The 18,132-nt window shown below is 52.4% G+C and overlaps 1 protein-coding gene across 2 annotated transcripts in view; it reads left to right on the top strand.

Annotated features, from left to right (window-relative positions):
* Positions 1-631: 631 nt before the first annotated feature.
* Positions 632-18,132, top strand: part of PIK3C2B (phosphatidylinositol-4-phosphate 3-kinase catalytic subunit type 2 beta) — a 66,344-nt gene continuing 48,843 nt past the window's right edge. The window contains exons 1-2 of one of the 2 annotated variants that reach the window (XM_060644218.3): positions 632-1,106; positions 13,681-13,783. The gene's annotated coding sequence lies outside the window, so the exon portion shown is untranslated. The remainder of the gene's footprint in view (positions 1,107-13,680; positions 13,784-18,132) is intronic. The other variant, XM_060644217.3, reaches the window with a different exon arrangement.

Raw genomic sequence — 18,132 nt, 5'->3', positions numbered from 1 at the left:
AGATCAGGGATCATAGTTACTATGCCAAGCAAATGCAAGTGAGGAGCTGGCCAATTCTCGGTTTCTTTTGGGTGGAGTCTTTAGGAAAATTCTTCTAGAGACCACTGCTCAAAGAAAGGCACTCGGAGTAAAAATGTTAAACATGACCCACTGAATTGAAAGAAGCGGGCTTTTTCCCTACCATAGTTGGGGTGGAGGCCGCTCTACCTCCCCCACCCCTACTAAGGGTTGCTACTCTCTGGGGTTCAGGTGGGACGACCCACTTGGGCGAACCGAAAACCCAACGAGGCTGAGCGCACAGCGCGGTGACAGCTCCCCCTCCGCCGCCCTCAAGGTAGGGACTTTGGCGGGCGTCGCAATCCTGATAAAGATGGGGGCGGAGGGGGGATGTCCTCGAACCGCTAAGTGGTTCGTTTTCAGCCGAAGGACCTGGCGTGCATCCGACCCGGAGCAAAGGGGCCCCCGCAGGGAGAAGTAACGACCATCCGCAGAATCCTCCCCCGGGCGGGAAGCGGCGGCGCGGGCAGTCGGGTTCCCGAGCACAATCGGACGCCAGCGCGCAGCTCGCCCCCGCGCCCCCGCCGGGAGGGAAGGAGGGAGGGAGGGAGGCGGGAGGCGGGAGCGAGAGGTGGAGGGCGGTCAGGGTTCCGGGGCCCGCCCCGCCCTCGCGCTCGCCGCCGACTCGGCGCTGCGGGCTGGAGCGGGCGGCCGGGCGGCTGCCTGTCCAGGCCGGGGCTGGCCGCGCCTCGCGTCGCCGTGCAGTGCGCCGGGTCTCCGGGAGATGGCTTCTCCGCTCCCGCCCGCTGCTCCCGCTATTGTCTCGCCCGGGGTGGCCTGACTCTGCGGGCTCGCGCACGCTCGTGGCCCGGAGGGCTTCCCCCGCGCCCCCCGGAGCCGGTCCCGCGTCCTCCGCTGCCTCCCCGCCAGCCCCCGGCTCCCTCCTCCCCCCTCCCCCTCCCCCCCCACACCCGGGCCGGCGCTCGTGGCTCGCGGAGAGGGGAGCGGCGCGCGCGGGCGCGGGGACGCCTGGAGCTGCGGGGCCGGCAGCCCACGTCGCCGAGCACGCGACACGTCGGGTCTCGCAGGGAAGCCCGCAGCGAGCACAGGTAGGACGCGCATCCGGCCGGGAGCCGCCGCCCGGGGTCTGCAGATTGCCCGCCGAGCCGAGGGAGCGGAGGTCAAGGGGCTCTCCCTCCAACATGGCAACAGCCGAGGTGCAACAATGGAAGGAGCCGCGGGTTCCCGGCGGCCGGCAGAGCTGCGGACGCGGTGGCAGCGAGAGCCCCGGACCGCGGCGCCCTGCAGGTTGCCGGCTCCCTCCGCCACCCCGCCCCAGCAGTTTCGGGGTGTCTCGGGTCCCCGCTTCTCACCCCTTTCCCACCCCTTTCCTCTAAACACACTTCCTGCCCTCCAGCTGCACGGCGATCTGAAGCAACCAATGGTTTGGGGGTTTAAGATGAGAAATAAAAAGCAAAACCTGCCCCGGAGTGGGGGTGGTGGGGATGGTGCTTTCTGTTGCGGTGGGTGAAAAGTCAGCATGTAGCCGGGGGAATGTATACATTTTCTGGCCAGACGGATGGCCGACTTGGCTTCTCCCTTATAAGGGTACTGCAGCACCAGGAGAAGCTTGGGGGAGAGAGAGGGACCCTCAGGCCTGACTTTCCGGGCCCTCCGCGGAGGCGCTGCTCTCCTGGCTGGTACTTGTCTCTCATTTTCAGCTCCCGACAGCGGCGACTTTGATGTTGGGGAGTTATGGCAGCTGCAGGAAGCCCTGGGGACGCTGCCAAGCAGGGGTGGGGTAGGGTGGGGAGCCAAGGGGCTTGGCCAGCTCCTGGGTTGTGAGAAGAGGTTCCCGAATGTATGAGGTTAGTGCACACACCCTAATTGGCTGAGGGTGTGTGTGTGTGTGTGTGTGTGTGAAGAATCTGCCATTGCTCTTATTCCCCGGGCCAACCTTCTCTCCCTCTGTCCCCACCCCCTTTTGGGGTCTTTGTGACTTCCCTGTCCCAGTCCCACCAGCCACGCCTGGAATGGAATCTCTATTGTCTCCTGCTGCCCTGATGTGTTTTGTTTTTTTTTTTTCCTTCTTCTCAATTCCGCTGGTGAATTTTGTACCCTGTGCTGGCTGGTCCCAGCATGGCACCAGATTCCTTAGCACACAGCTACCCCGGCTTCCAGAAGTGGGCCAACGCTGCCCCTCCTTCTTTCTCTAAACTACCTGACTGTCTGGGATGGGGCCAAGCAGATGTAAGCAATTTGCGCCGAATTCCAAGCCTGTATCAGTTGCTGAATGAAAACTTACTCCACTGCTGCACCAGGCCTTGGAAAGATATCGGAAGACCCAGTGTTCCAGAGGGTGGTAAACCTGATCCCAGGTTACTCCTCCTCCCCCAGTTCCAGCTGTGCATCCTACAGCAGAGAGGTTAGGAGGCTACACAGTTACATCTCCTCCAGAGCCTGGCAGTCGCATCCGGGGTTGTGTCCATGGAAAAATTAAGTAGAGGCATATTTTATAGCTCTGCCTGGCAGCCAGCGTCCGAGGCGATGGTGGCTCCGAGCCGGAGCCCTGGACTGAGGCTGTGGCTGCTTCTCCTTTGGCCTTTGGGTGAGCTCAAGGTTTGATTTCCATGGCTCTGAGTTTACTGCTGAGTGTGCATGGGTGTGTGTGTGTCTGAATTTGATCAAGCTCTCAGCCCTGGCCAGAAGGGAGCTTGTGCGTTTCCCTCTCCCTGGAAGCTTCAGTGAGGGAGGCCCGTGGGTGTGCTGGATTTTCCCTGGGGTGCTCCCTCGGGATTGCCCAATGACCTGGAATTCTTCTGGTCTTTGCCATGACATAGTGGCCCTCTAGCAGGCACCCCACAGCCTTGTGGACCTTTGAACCCCTCTCATTGGTTTCCTCACCCCACCTGGGCCTGGCACTTTGCAGGTACCTCATATGGATGGGCCTTCAGCCTGGACAGCCCTGCCGCAGCCAGCAGGGAGAAAAATGAGAGAACTCTGTTGCCTTTGGGGGGGTTCGTGACTGGCCATAAACTTCAGGCTCCTCACGATGCTAGGATGTGAACTTGGACGTGACAGTGCGGAGTAGTGGAGAAAAGGGTGGGTGGCTTGGGGGTCAGGAGGCTTTCAGTCCTTGTGTGACTGACTTCCTAGCGCTGTGAGCATGGACAGCTTGTGAACCTAAGACTTAGTTTGCTTATCTGTAAAATGGGGAAAAAATAATACCCTGGGCTCACAAGGTTGTTTTAAGGGTGAAATACATTGCTTCCCGTGAACTGAATAAAATCATGTGTGCAGAAGCACTCTGAAAGCTGCAGAGTACTATAGCAATGTGCGTTATTCACTCTTGAGTTTAGCCTTGGTAACAACAAAGGAGGGAGAGCTGGTGGGGGTTGGGGAAGGAGTGGGAGAAAGGGATGGAATAGAGAATGTTCTAGGACATGGGAAGAGTGATCTGATGATACCAAGATAGCTATGTTTTGGGTTACTTCTCTTTTTTTGGAGGGGGGGTTACTTTAAAAAGGGCAGGATGGGAGCTAGGAGAGAAGAAAAGGCTGCTTAATAATATTTGTAGGGAAGTGGGGAGACATATACCGCCCCCCACCCCAAAGGCTGGCTACTGTCCAAAGAGGAGTGCTAAGCTGGCAAATAATATAATAGCTAACGTTTACTGATGTCAGTCAGCTAGTTAATGACAGAGGAGGGATTTCAAGCAGGCTGTTTCACTCCAGACCCTGTGCTCATAACCTTGATGTCACTATCAGGGAGATGTTGGGTCTTGGGAGAATGGAAAGGGATTAGCAGAGTCACGGAATTCATTCACACTGGCTTCCCTTGGATTCGCATGCCCCTGACATGTCACCAGACTGGGACATACCTTAGACGATAAACTTCTCAAGGGCAAGGGCCCAGCATCGCACCTCCTTAATTCCCAGGTATTTGGGGGTCGAGGGTGAATTCCTTGGGTTTCTACCTCACAGCCTTTCTGTGCTTTCTCATTTGTATCCCTACCTTCAGTGTAAGGAGAAGGATGGGAATAATGAAGTCAAGCAATTTTGCTACCTTCTGGGCAACACTAATACCGTTTGGGAATTGAGGTGCTCTGGGAAACTGAGGCAAATCTTTTGTTTTAGTATTTCTATATCTGCTTTATTTTGTGTCTTTTTTATTTAGGAAATTATTATTTTATTTAGGAATTTAGGAAATTATTATTATTTTATTTAGGCATTTAGGAAATTATTATTCTTGCATATCCTACGTATGACTTTTAGAACCGGAAAGGACTTTGGAGATCGATGCCCTGAGAAGTGACTCTCCCAAGGTCATGCAGTTAGTGATGCTGGAACTTTACGCTTGCCCCACAGATCACAAGATGACCAATGACAGGACCTGCCTTTTGGCACCTTAGAGTTGTGTGCAGACGATTGGGAAATTCTCTTAGAACACTGGTCATGGAATTCACTCACCCCAAATTTCTATGTCGGTGAAAGAGATTAAGGACACAGAAGACACCATTTGTGCATCAGGGCAGAGGCCTTCAAGTTCTGGAGAAGGAAGAGGAAAGAGGTTCTTGATATTCCTGAGGCAGAATGCAGAACTTGTGACTGAAGGAATCTTGCAATTCACGCCTTCCTCTTTTGGGATACTTCCTGTAGGAAGTCTCATCCAGCAGAGGCTCCATGGCATTTCAAAGAGGAGCCAAAGGTCATTTGTCTCTTCAGAAAATGTTTTCCTTTCACCAAAATGTTATGACTCCTGCCTCTCTTCCTTGCTGAAAACGCTGGTCAATTCTCTTCTTCCTGGACCTTTCTCTCGAGCCACCCCTAGTCACTGAGAGTCATCTCCTGGGTAATAGTTTTCTTCTCTGCGCTTCTTCCTGCCATGATTTGTGCATCCTATGTCTCTGCTCCTGAGGGTCCTGTCCTAATGGCTAGATTCCACTTTGTCTCCTCTCCTGTATTCTCCCCAGAGGGAGGTGGGTGTCCGAGATGAGAGCTGCTGTGCTCACATGGCCGGTTGCCCAGGTCCCATGCCTGGCTAAGCCAGGCCCACCAGGAGTTAACGCTATGGAGGCATCCTTTTCAGCCAAGTTCTTCTATCTCAGAGTAGTTGGTCCGCTTGGTAGCAAACCAGAAGACATAAGGGGAGGGGCAAAGGGGAAGGAACCAAGGAGATTCCATTTTCAGGAAATGCTACAGCTTACCTTGCTAGCGAGAAGAAATAGATATGAGCCTTTCTTGTCTTAGGTCGCAGGCTAATCTAGAATGTAAGGTGTAATGATGGGGCTCTTCCAGGGTCAAGACCCCTCTTGAGAGCCCCCCTTTTCTGAAAGCAGGGCATCTGCCACATTCCTGATTCGCCCTGCTGTTACCCCTTCCTACAGGTAAATAAAGGAAGTTAAACTGACAAGGAGCACCTGTAAAGTGCACTTAATGCTGACCAAAACTGGAGAGATTGTTTGCAAATTGGGTATTATGGGAAGCTGGGAGAAGACATCTATATTATTTTCCCCAAGAATATTATGGCCAGGATTTCAGATTTCTGCTCTAGACCTTAAGAAGGCAGATTATTATTATTTTTTTTAATTTTTTTTTAATGTTTATTTTTGAGACAGAGACAGAGCAAGAACAGGGGAGGGTCAGAGAGAGAGGGAGACACAGAATCGGAAGCAGGCTCCAGGCTCTGAGCCATCAGCACAGAGCCCGACGTGGGGCTCAAACTCAAGGACCACGAGATCATGACCTGAGCCGAAGTCGGCCACTTAACCGACTGAGCCACCCAGGCGCCCCAGATTATTATTTTTTTTAAGTAAGAGAGAAGTTAGATGTAGTTCCCTGACAGGAGACTTTGAAACATAGAGTGGTTCCAAAGGGATAGCCAAGTCTCCCAAGTGCAATTTTGATGACGCTGTTGCAGACCGTTTCAGCAAGGAAGGCGAAAAGGAGCCACCTGAGCTCAAGTTCAAGTACCACGAGGCAAGAGCACATGATGAAGAATAACCACCGCACTGAGTGTCCACCTGTAGCTATTTTTTGTTTTGGGGGGGTTTTTTGTTCTTGTTTTTAGTTTTTATTTTAATCCCTGTTAGTTAGCATACCGTTTTATATTAATGTCAGGTATTGTCCGCCTGTAGCTTCTCAAACGTTATCTGTACTTTCCCCTTCCCCTAACCTTGGAGAAAACCGCGATGATGAAATGGTCTCCTCCCCTTTCACCGATGTGCGACCTGAGGTTGCGGTTAGGTTTAGTTCAAATTAAGATTCCGAAACATGCCGAAGGTTGTAGGACTAGTTAGAGAAGAAGCAAAGTTTGAGTCCAGGTCAGGAAACTTCCAGCACCTGTGTTTCTTCCCTTGGTGCTCCCCTGAGGGGACCGCTGAGAAGAAGTGTCAGTGAGCCCCAAGTTCTGAATGAGACAGGGCTTCCCCAAGAGTCTGCTGACAGAGTCTGTTGACAACAGAAATGGTTGTTTTCAAAGCCATCTGTGGTGAAGCTATGGTCACAAAGGGAGATAAGTCAGAGAATGTTTAAAAAAGAACTCATTCATTCAGCAGATGTTTTTTGAGGGCTTACTAATAATGACTTTAGGTGCTTTCAGTGATGAGGACTGATAGCCTTCCAGAACTTACAGTTGAGTGGGGAATACAGACAAGTAAATGGGCTGTGTGTTGGGGGCGGGGTGGGGGGTGAAGCATGGGATGCTTTGGAAACTCATAAGTGGGACACTTGGGGTAGTCAGACGTCCTAGAAGAAATTAAATGTTAGTCAAGGGGCTCCTGGGTGGCTCAGTCGGTTAAGTGTCTGACTTCGGCTCAGGTCATGATCTCACGGTTCCTGAGTTCGAGCCCCGCATCGGGCCCTGTGCTGACAGCTCAGAGCCTGAAGCCTGCTTCTGATTCTGTGTCTCCCTCTCTCTCTGCCCCTCCTCTGCTCATGCTCTGTCTCTCTCTCTTTCAAAAATAAATAAAAACATTAAATGTTAGCAAGATCTGAACAATGAGTAGAAATTGGGGTGGGGGATGAAGTGAAAGGCAAAGGGGGTGAAGTGAAGGTACTTTAATCTGACCAGAACCATTGAAGGAGTTTACCTTTTATCTTTTATTCACAATGTACCTGATGTTCTCCTCAGTGCACAGCAGTGGAAGAAGACAGACATAGTCCCTGTCCTTCTGGAGTTTGTATTCTGGGAGAATTTAGTTCACTAAGTTCACTAAGTTTAGTTCACTAAACCAAGCTTTTTTATTTTGCTGACAGGGATTCTATGCTGGTATATCAGGGAATTCCTCATAGATAAACTCTGGCGGAACTTAGGGAAAGTTTGAGAAAGACTCTTGTGATAGTCCTATGGGTAACATGGGGTGGAGGCAAGAGGTGGGTTAATTGATGGTTGGTTCCTTGTTCTCCGACAAAAATTATCTTCAGTGCCTCTGTTCATTCATTCTTACATCTATTGATTCATCAACTGAAGGGCAGTATAAATTCAGTATGTACATACGAGTATGGCTTCGGACCCAGATTCCATGGGTTCAAAGCCTAGCTCTCCCTCATACTAGTTGTTTGACTTTGGGAAAGTTACTTGATTTCTCTGTGCTTCTGTTTCCTCGTTTGTAAGATGGGGAAAATAATAGTATGGGGGGGGTGGGGGGGGGGAACAAGCTGTGGTAAAAATGAAATGAGTTCATTAATGAACTATCTAGAATAGGGCCTGATAAATAGTAAGGGCTTAGAAAATGGTGGCGGTTACAATCACATTATCATCCTTCAGGCAAGTTTGTGCTGAACCCTAGGGATACAAACGTAAATTCAATATGGTCCATGACCTTGAGGTAACCACATTGTACTCCAGAAATTACAAGTGAATGCATGAGTTGCTTTATGGAATGGGGTAATCCTATAAACTCGGTATGAGGCAGTTGTCCATGGCTGCCCCAAGAGGTGGTATAATCTGAGGCAGCATTTCATAGAAGTATAGAAGCTAGGACAATAGCGTTTAATATTTTGGGGACTTCTAAATTCCAAGAATCTAATAAATGCAATGGGGTATCAACCCAGAAACGTAAACTACAATTTTGCCTTCCTCATCCAGAATCTCTGATTCTGTAGCAGGGAGGTGTTAAATATTCTCCTCTGGCTTGGTCTGACCACCCTCAGAACACGGTATTTAACAGCTCTGTCCCTAGTGTAAAACGCTGTGCTGAGCGTGGTGGGGAAGACAAGATAAATAAGAGGTAATTTTTGTTCTTAAGATTAATGGGCTTATGTCTGTGAAAGTGCTTTGTAACTATAAAGCACCCACCTGGATAAAAATTATTTTTATTCTAATCACTAGTAGGTATAACACAAAACACTAAATGCCGTGTATATTTAAATTAAAAAAAATTTTTTTTTAATGTTTTATTTCTGAGAGAGACAGAGACAGAATGCGGGTGGGTTAGAGGCAGAAAGAGAGGGAGACACAGAATCTGAATCAGGCTCCAGGCTCTGAGCTGTCAGCACAGAGCCCGACACAGGGCTTGAACTCATGAGCTGTGAGATCATGACCTGAGCCGAAGTCGGACGCTCAACCGACTGAGCCACCCAGGCACCCCTAAATTTTTTTTTAACATTTATTTTTTGAGAGACAGAGAGTGAGTGGGGGTGGGGCAGAGAGAGAGAGAAGGAGACACAGAATCGGAAGCAGGCTCCAGGCTCCAAGCTGTCAGCACAGGGCCTGATGCGGGGCTCGAACCCACGGACTGCGAGATCATGACCTGAGCTGAAGTCTGACGCTCGTCCCACCAAGCCACCCAGGCGCCCCAATGCTGTGTATATTTAGAGATGTTCAAAAGAGAGCAAAAGTCACTTTCTGTCATAGGAGATGATAGAAGGCTCAAATACAAGGGCAGGTGTTTGTAGAGGGCAAGCCAGAGAGGATTCCAGAAGGCACTAGCGTGACCGAAGATTCATGGGAAAACTTGTGGCCCCACGGAATGCTTAATAACCATCAGTATTTGGGGGGCCTGCAGGGAACTGGGCTGGGGCTCAGTGTGGGGAGTCTTGAATGTCCAGTATGAAAGCAGGGAGAGACAGAAACCTTTTCGTCAGAAGGATGATATGAACAGAGCCATTGCTCCAGGGTTGTGGCCGTGGAGCAGATGCTTTAGGGGTCAGTGGGGAGACAGAGATGCTTAGGAGGTTGTTTCAATTGTTCGGATAAGAGAAAGAATAATAATCTTTGGTGCTAGGGCACCTAGGTGGCTCAGTCAGTTAAGCGTCTGACTTCGGCTCAGGCCATGATCTCATGGTTCGTGAGTTTGAGCCCCACATCAGGCTCCCTGCTGTCCACACAGACCCTGCTTCAGATCCTCAGTCCCCCTCGCTCTCTGCCCTTCCCCTGTTCGTGCTCTTTTTCTCTCTCTCTCTCAAAAATAAACAAACATTAAACAAATAATTTTTCGTGCCTAATGGGTGCTTTCAGTAGGTTATTTAACTTGAGGAAAGTAATCGGAAGCTTGGAAAGGAATGGACCAGTCTGAGAGAGACTGGAACAGGAAGGCTGGGAGATTTCCTTCACTGGAAATAGACTGGTGGTGGCTCAGTCTGGAAAGAGCACTGGAGCGGGAGTCTGGGACCTGCCTCTAGTTTCTAGTCCCACTTCTGTCACTGACTAGCTGTGTGACTCCAGACAAGGCATTTCTCCTTCTGGTCCTTGGTTCTTTCTCTCTCTCTCTCTTTATGTTTTTATTTGAGTATAGGCGACACACAATGTTACCTTGGTTTCAGGAATACGACTTCTCCGTATGTTACGCTGTGCTCACAAGTGCGGCTACCGTCTGTTACCGTGCGATGCTGGTGCGGTATCGTCTGCTAGATTCTCTGTGCTGTGCCTTTTATTCCTGTGACCTACTCATTCCATAACTGGAAGCCCGTATCCCCCACTCCCCTTCTCCCATTTTGACGCTCAGCCTTTGGTCCTCTTATCTGGAAAACGGGGCGTCGTCCTTTGGTTTCCTCTTGTTTATTATTTGCTTGCTTTTGAGGGGCTTGCGACGGTGAAGAAATGCTTTGGGGTGTCGGGGGAGAGGGTGGAGGCGTTGTACCAAGGTAATCACCAACGTCAGCTTGCCCGTTGGGTAAAATGTGACGTGCCTGGGTCCCATTCTGTGAGATAGGAAAAACGCTATGAGTTTTGGCCTGAAACAGTTTCCAGTTTAATTCCTGATTTTGTCGTTTGCTAGTTGTGTGACCTTGGTGGGGGGGGGGGGCAGTAAATTATTCAGTCCTTTTCCTCTTTTCCGCTTGCCTCATCCATTAAATAAGGATATTAATATCCACACGTAAGGATTGTTGTGAGAATTAAACAAGACAAAACCTCGCACAAAATGCCAGAGGAGAAAAGCAGGTGTATTTCTTTCCTCACTTGACCTCCCCCCACCACTCTGCCTGCCCCCCTCCCTTTCCCTTTCCCCTAAACAAAGTATGACACCTTCCCTCCAGGGAGGACTGGGGACGTATCCCTGGGGATACTAACTTGACAGACTTTGTGATGGTGTTTACATACATTGGACTGGCATTTCAGCAAGGTGCCTATGGAACCTTAGCCCTAATGGGCCTGCACCCACGGTCACACCCTGGCTACACTTACCCAGCTGCCAGCAGTGTCACCTAATCCCTGCTGAGAATGGTGACTCCTGCTACCCTGGTGCCCTGAGTGAGGGTCACATGGGCAAGGCCCCCATAAAGACGGGGCTGGTGAGATGTTAATGAGCTACACTGTGCCAGGCTGATCACCCCTCTGTCGAATGTCCCCTTTGCTCAGCGTAGACTGAGGCCCTGCTCTCCGGAGACCTCGGTCTCCCTTGGGACCTTCCTGTGCAGAGTGGGGCATGGGAGATGGGAGAAAGGCATCAGGCAGGTGCAGAGCAACACCAAGTCGTTGTGTCACACACGCACACAGCCTCAGAATGTTAAGGAGACACTGAAAGCAAAAGCAGGAATTGGAAGGATTGACCAGGGAAGGCTTCTGGGGCTCTTGAGTCAGAGTGGGAAGAGGAGAGAGAGAGAAAGTAGGAAAGAGGAAGGAGCCTCCAGCTGCACCCAGGGCTTTGGAGGCCCTAAGAGTCAACCGGGTGGGGAAATAGGGTACGGGGAGTCTATACCAGGCTGTGAGTGCTGATGGGTCCTTCTGAGGACTCTGGAACCTACCGCTGGGACAGGTCTGGGGGGAGACCAGACAGATGTGGGGAGTCCTGGCTGGGATCTGGTACCACCGGACACTGCCTGCTGCCTCCTTCCCAGGCTGCCGTCTCTGTATCCCTTTCCCTGTGGTTTGGGGATTCTGAACACTGGGAGGCCATCTTGGAGATGGCCTTGGTCTCAATCTTAGTTCCCTCTTAGGGCCCAGCATCCTGAGTGGAGTTTCTCCTTTGACCGGGGTAAGCTAGCATCCTTAGTCTCCCTTGGGGGTCAGTGTCCTTGGCTGACCCTGAGCAGGATATCCTTCTCAGCTACTGAAGAAGGCCTGGGGGCCTCCTGGGTCAATCTTGGCCAACAATACCCAAGGCCTGGGTTAGGAGGTGTCAGTGACTTAGAGACCAAGCTGCCTGCTGGGCCTCGCTGAGGGGGACATGAGTTCTGGACAAGGACAAGAGATGCCTAGGCCTCAGGAGCTGAGACCAGGGAGGCCATGAGGAGGCACAGCCACCATCAAGATCCACCCCGCCTACCTATTAATGGGTCATTCCTCCCAGGCCACTGGAAATTTCCCTTTCCACTTCCAGAATGGGTTGGGTTGGGCCCTCCTCTGCTCAGACTCTGCTTTTTTAGATGCAAATGTCCCTGGGTGGGACTAACACCTTGGCCTCTCACACCCCTGTGTAAATTAGTATCAGATGTTTGCTGGTGTTTTGTGTGTGTGTGTGTGTGTGTGTGTGTGTGTTTCTGGGCTGTAAGATGGGGGCTGCTTGAGAGCGGCACCCCTTTCCTTTCCTACCCTGGTCTGTGGGGACCTCAGGGCCTTTTCAATGCACCCTGAACTTAGGAAATAACTGAGCACCTCTGAGGCCTCCCAGAAGCTAGGTGGCCCTTGGGCGAAGGTCCCCCTGGGCTCAACTGCCTGGAATCCCCTTCCCTTGCATTCTGGCTCCCTGGTCCCCTCCGGGCCTGCGAGCCTGCCTCCAGTAGGCTGCAATGTGGATGCCGAAGGCCCAGAGCTGCTCCCTGGAGCGGAAAGGTCCTGTTTTCCTTTTTCTTCCGGGTTCACCCTTCCATCTATTTTCTCAGTCGTCTTTGCCAGGGACACTAAGATCATGACCTCTTGGTGTCTAAGTCCACTTCCCCAGGGAGCTGATGAGGGAGTGAGTGAGGTGGAGGGGATGTGCAGGGGAGGGGGGGGTACCTGGAGGGTGGGAAGGTATGGGGGGTATGCAGGGGCAGATGTGGGTAATTGTGGAAGGTGTGGGGATTGTGCGAGGTACGCGGGGCACAGAGGCGTGTGTGCTTGGCGGAGGGGTATGGAGTATGCATGGGGGGGGGGGGTACCTGCAGGTGCGTGGGGGAAGGTATGGGTGTGTGTAGGGTGGGGAGGGAGGAGGTGGAAGAGGTAGGTCTTGGGGGGTGAGGGGGTCTGCACAGGGAAGGGAGTGCGTGGTAGTAGCTACGATGGATGTGTGGGGGGACGTGGGGGAAGGTGTGGGGGTACATGCAGTTCATGTGATTACCAAGGCTGTAGGTCCCTGAGAATGACTAGTCTACCAGGGATTTTCTTGATCTGGGGAGTTAGCACGAACTGCAGATACTCTTTCTTACCAGATCACATGTCCAGGTTGCCGTTTTAGGGACTGCGGTGGCAGAGGAGCAGCGGGCAGGGCTTGCGTACCGCGTAGAGCCTCCCCACCGGGATAGAGGAGGGCAGCTTGCCCTGGGCCCGGTGGCATGGTATGGGGCCTGGTCTCCAGCTCCTCAGGTTCCCGAGGAAGACTGGCTCAGCCTTTTTCTGCTTGACTTCCTTTTGGCCTTCCTGCAAGCAGAGCAGGTGGCTCTCAGCCAATGGCAGCCCACCGCCCCCACAGCCTGTCCCCGCCCACTGGCTCCCTCACCCAGGCTTACAGGCAGCCGCCCCCAACCTTCCCACAGACCACATGGGGGCTGGGGCCCCACTTTCTGCACTCTGTGTGTGTGTGATCATTCTGGGGACCGGCCCTCCGAGTCCTTCTCATTCTCATCCTGGGGTTTGGTCCCAGGGGTGTACTTGTGGGGGCGGATAGCACAGGGCTAGGGACAAGATTGTTCCTGAGTATTAGCACCCTATGGCCCCCCACGTCGGGTCGGTGGCCCCTTCCCCACCCTGCCACAGATCCGGTATGCGTCCCTGGGGCAAAGTCGCTGACCCTTAGTGGGCCTCAGTCTGCTCATCTCTAATGGTCAAGGGGGCCCTGTTGTGGGGAGATCGCTTCCCTGATGTGTAAGGAAGTTGCTACCAGAAAACCACCAAAGGATTGTTAGAAGTGAATTAATTGGAGATGCTCCTTAAAAATCCAAGCTCTGATCTCCAGCAAAGATGTCCCTCTGGAGATAGTCCCACCGGCATTATTCCGTGCACTCTTCGTTAGTCCGATGCCTCTGCAGTTCCCCGAGCTACGCCCCCCTCCCCTTGCCGCGGGCCTGGGCCAAAATCTGAAGTGCTGCTCCTTGCTTCTTGCAGACTCTGATGGGTTAGCCCCGCCCAGCGTGCCCAGCATGTGAGGACTTGGGGCAGCAGCACGGAGCAGTGAGGTGGCCCCACACTGCCTCTCCTCTTCCCTCCAGTGAGTCCTCCAGGCAAAGCAGAGACTCTTTGGTGTGCTGTTTTCCCTCTGGTGCCACGGGCCGTTTGGGAACAGCTGTGACCTGCTTTCTGGATTCTGTTTAATGGGCTGGCCTCCTCCAGGGAGTTTCCCCAGCCTACACAGGAATCCTGGAGAACTGGATTCCAAAGGACTGAGCTGGGGAAGCTGGACTGGAGGTTCAGCTGGAGGTGACAGGTGACAGCAAGGGGCCTTGCAGGAACCCTTGGTTTGCAGGAAGCCAGTGGCCCTGTGTGACAAAGTAAAGGAGGGGGTGGCAAGGATCGTGAGGGCTGCTGTGTCCCCATCCCCCTTTCCACCTGTTTTGTGACATCCTCCTCCCAGAGGGGCTTCCTTTATACTTCGTGGAGTCTCTAATACCCTCAGAGAGATTAAAGGTTCATAGATGTTGGTGTTTGGAAATGTTGGGGTTGTTTTTATGACATGGGATGGGCTGGTGTAAATCTTTGTCTGAAACGAACTTCCCTTAGGAATCCCCTCAGCTAGAGGCAAACCATAAGAGACTCTTAAATACAGAGAACAAACAGAGGGGTGCCGGAGGGGATGGGCTAAATGGGTGATGGGCATTGAGGAGGGCACTTGTTGGGATGAGCACTGGGGTGTTATATATGAGTGATGAATCACTGAATTCTACTCCTGAAACCATTATTACACTACATGTTAACTAACTTGGATTTAAATTAAAAAAAAAAAAAAAAAAAAAAAGAATCCCCTCAGCTGGAGACCAAGATTAGCACAGGAAGGTCATCCTGGGAGCTCCCCCCCCCCCCCCATCCTATCCCACTGCCTTTCTCTGGAGGACCAAGGAAGCTGGACGGGTAATTCTTTTATTTATTTATTTTTTAATGTTTGTTTGTTTATTTTGAGAGAGAGAGGGACCATGAGTGTGTGGTAGGGGCAGAGGGAGAGGGAGAGACAGAATCCCAAACAGGCTCAGTGCTGTCATTACAGAGCCCGACTTGAACCTTGAGATCATGACCTGAGCCAAAATCAAGAGTCCCAACGCTTAACTGACTGAGCCACCTAGGTGCCCCCTGGAAGAGGAATTCCTTTTTTTTTTTTTTTCTTGGTGCAAAAAGGTGATTTTATTAAAGCACGGGAACACGACCCATGGGCAGAAAGAGTTGCCCAGGGATTGTGAGAAGAGACTGCTTATATACTTGGGAGTTGGGGGAAGTAAAGGCATTCTTAACCACATGCTGCTTGGAGGGAACCCAGCTGATCAGAACTAGAAGGGCTGGTTTTTGAGGCTGTGGTGGCTGAGGGCAGGTGGGGGTGGTAGGAAGCAGGAAGTATAGACCAGACAGAGAGGAGATGTGGCCGCTCTGGCTCCAGGGATGGTTCCTGGATTAGAGATCCACACACTGCCAAGACCTCTCTTCCCTCTTTGCCAGGGGTTCCATTCAGGTGGCTGCCAGCTCCTGGCCCCTGATCCACGTCGCCAGCTCTAGGAAGGAAAGTTTTGAGAGGAGCCACGAGTTGCCTGCCCTCTTCCATCCTGACTCTCTTCTTACCCGAGTCCCAAATCTGCAGGGTTTGTGGTAGGAGCTATGATTGCCAGGGATTGTGTGTGTGTGTGTGTGTGTGTGTGTGTGTGTGTGTGCACGTGCGCATAGACTAGCTGCACACGTGGTTTCTGAGCTGGACTAGAGGACTCTTGGACTCTGAATGCAAACAGAGCTCTATCTAACCATGTTGCACAGGCTTCTGGCATCTGTCTCTGCTCTCCTAGGACCCAGAGAACCCTCTACGAACTCCAGTATCAACTTTGGCTTCAAGTTAGTGGAATGTCCAGGGGTAGGCCCAGGGAATCCAGGGATGAAAAATGAAGTTCCAGCAGCAAAGGCTGAATCACGTGGGGCTGCTTTAATTTGGCGCAGAGGATGCTAGAGAGGAGCTGGATGAGTAGGACAAGAGCACAGGCAGCTGTTTTGTGTCTCCCCACATTTGGAACTAAGTGACAGCCACAGAGAGGAAACAGATAGGAGAAAGACCTTGTGGGTGCATGTGACTCCGTGATGGGCCTGACATCAAAGAACCTCGTGGAGCTGTGTACAACCTATAGGCTTACAGTACAGAAGCTAGGATCAGATATACATCTGTTTGAGACAGGGAGCCTGACCTTTTGGATACACCTTCCTGTTGGGGGAGTTGACGCAGGGCATGCTGACATTCCTTCCTAGAAATGGCCCTCTGGAGGTGGGAGTGGGGGGTGGGCAGCAGGCCTGTGGAGTGAGGTGTGGGGGATGGGTCCCTGGCTGGAAAGCCAGTGAGATTTGGGGTACGGATGAGTATGGGTGTTGGGGGGTGGGGAGGGGCAGGGGTCATCTGAATACAAAATTCTGGAAGCCAGAGCTTCTATGTCCATATGGCCTCTGACCCCTTGACCTATTCTGTTCTGAGAGGAGGTGCTGAAGGCCCCTTCCTAGGTAGTCCTAGAACTGAGTCTTCTTCCCTTATTAAAAACTACTAAAAGGTGGGATGCCCAAGGCTGGGGGCTTGAGACCCTTCATATTTTTTACCATCTTGCTCAGTAGCTCTCCATTTTCCCTGCCCAGTGAACATGGGCCAAGACATGCAGTGGTTCCCCGCTTTGTGCCCCAAGGAGGGGGGATTGAATTATTTATGGATATGTCTATCATCTTTGCTAGGTGGTGAGCTCCCCGGAAGTGTGCCACAGCCCTCTGAATACTTCTAGGGCCAGCATGGCACCTGGCGTGTAACCGGTACTCATTGGCCATTGACATTCAATTTCGTGGTTCTGGATGTGAGGAGATGACCCAGAGCTCACAGGCTGAGCAAAGGCAGAGCAGTTCTAAAAAGGTGCCCTCCAGCCGGGCAGCCGGAAGCCCTCTGCGCGCACAGCTGGTGTCACTGCTGGCTCACTGGCACAGGGACTGAACGGAGGGGAGTGTCCTCTCCTTTGTCTCCACCCTTGGACTCCAGACCATTGTGTAGCTCTGCCCTGACCCCATTTCCTCCCCCGCCGGCCTCCAGCCATCCTTTGGCAGCTGTGTGGACTGTTCGGTGCCTGGTGCTGCTTGGACCCTGGCACTGACCTGCTCAGCCATAAGCACGCCCCTCTTCCTTCACCAGCTGCCTGGTGGGGTCCCTTTTCCCCGCTACCCTCTGGTCTTCCTGGGAGTTCTGAAACCGCGGTCTGTGCGGTCAGCCCTGGCGGCGCGTCTGAATTGCCTAGGGGAGAGGGCTTTGAACTGATCAGAGTCCAGGGATTCACCCTACCGAATCAGATCCCCCCAGAAGAGGGGCCAGGAACCTGTAGGTTTGAAAAACTTCCCAGATGGCAGTTGTGAACATTCCATTGTGGACTATGTATTAGATAATATTATCGTGTCTACCTTAAATGTTGTGGCTGTGCTAATGGCGTTGTGTTTATATAGGAGAGCGTGCTAGTTGTTTAGAGATTCAGCCTGAAGTATCCGGAGGTGGAGCCCTTGCATCTAACTTTCAAATGGTTAAGCAGAGACGGAGCGCGCAGAGGTGGGGAAGCGTTAACAGCGCATGTAGGTGGCGAAGGGAAACTGGCCGAAAGTGATCTGAAAGATGGACGGGAGCAGGGAACACAGCCATGCCACCGAGGTGTGCAACTGCAGGGGGCGCCATTCACATGGTTCTCTTTGTTGTGGTCCGAGGGTGACATTCACATAGAATACAGTGTGTGGGTACCCCCCCCGCCCCCCGGAGTTGTGTGACACTGTCATACTGGCCCCAGCTGTCTCTTTTTGGATGGGCTACAAAGCCCCGGGCCCTCACCACCCCATGTCTTTCCTGGGACCTACATGGGTTTTTTCACAGAATCCCTAGTAGCCCTTGGGGACTGAGGGAATAGAGCCTCTTCTGATTTGTCAACCAGCAGAGGCTGGCAGAGAGGGAGCTGAATTGGGGAGGGGGGCGGGGAAGGCAGGAAACCTGAGACTCTGATTGCGAAAATACTTTGTGTATCCCCACCCGTCCCAGAAAATGAAATTTGGGGCTTGACTTCTTAGAGGGGAAGCCAGGTTGCTCTGGCTCCAGGTTGTTAGGACTGTCGCTCCTGTCTTCCCTCCATCCCCCGTCTGGATTTCCCCTATGCCAGGCTACTACTCAATACCTTCACTCCACCTTGGGGTGGGGGGGGGGCTCTCCTGGTCCTGCGGGGGCTGCTGCTTGTCCGTCTCCTCCTTCAGATCCCTCAGCATCAGAGTGAGCAGAGCACTGAGCCTTTTAGAAGGAGCAGCTGCCAGTGTGGCCCCGGGCACAAGATCTGTCAGCCGCTGGGCCTCCTCTGCCTGGCTGACAGACAGTCTGGT

This window comes from Panthera onca, chromosome F1 (genome assembly GCF_046562875.1).
Source record: "Panthera onca isolate mPanOnc1 chromosome F1, mPanOnc1 haplotype 2, whole genome shotgun sequence".
Lineage (NCBI taxonomy): Eukaryota > Metazoa > Chordata > Mammalia > Carnivora > Felidae > Panthera > Panthera onca.
This window is presented reverse-complemented; position numbering and strand designations above follow the sequence as displayed.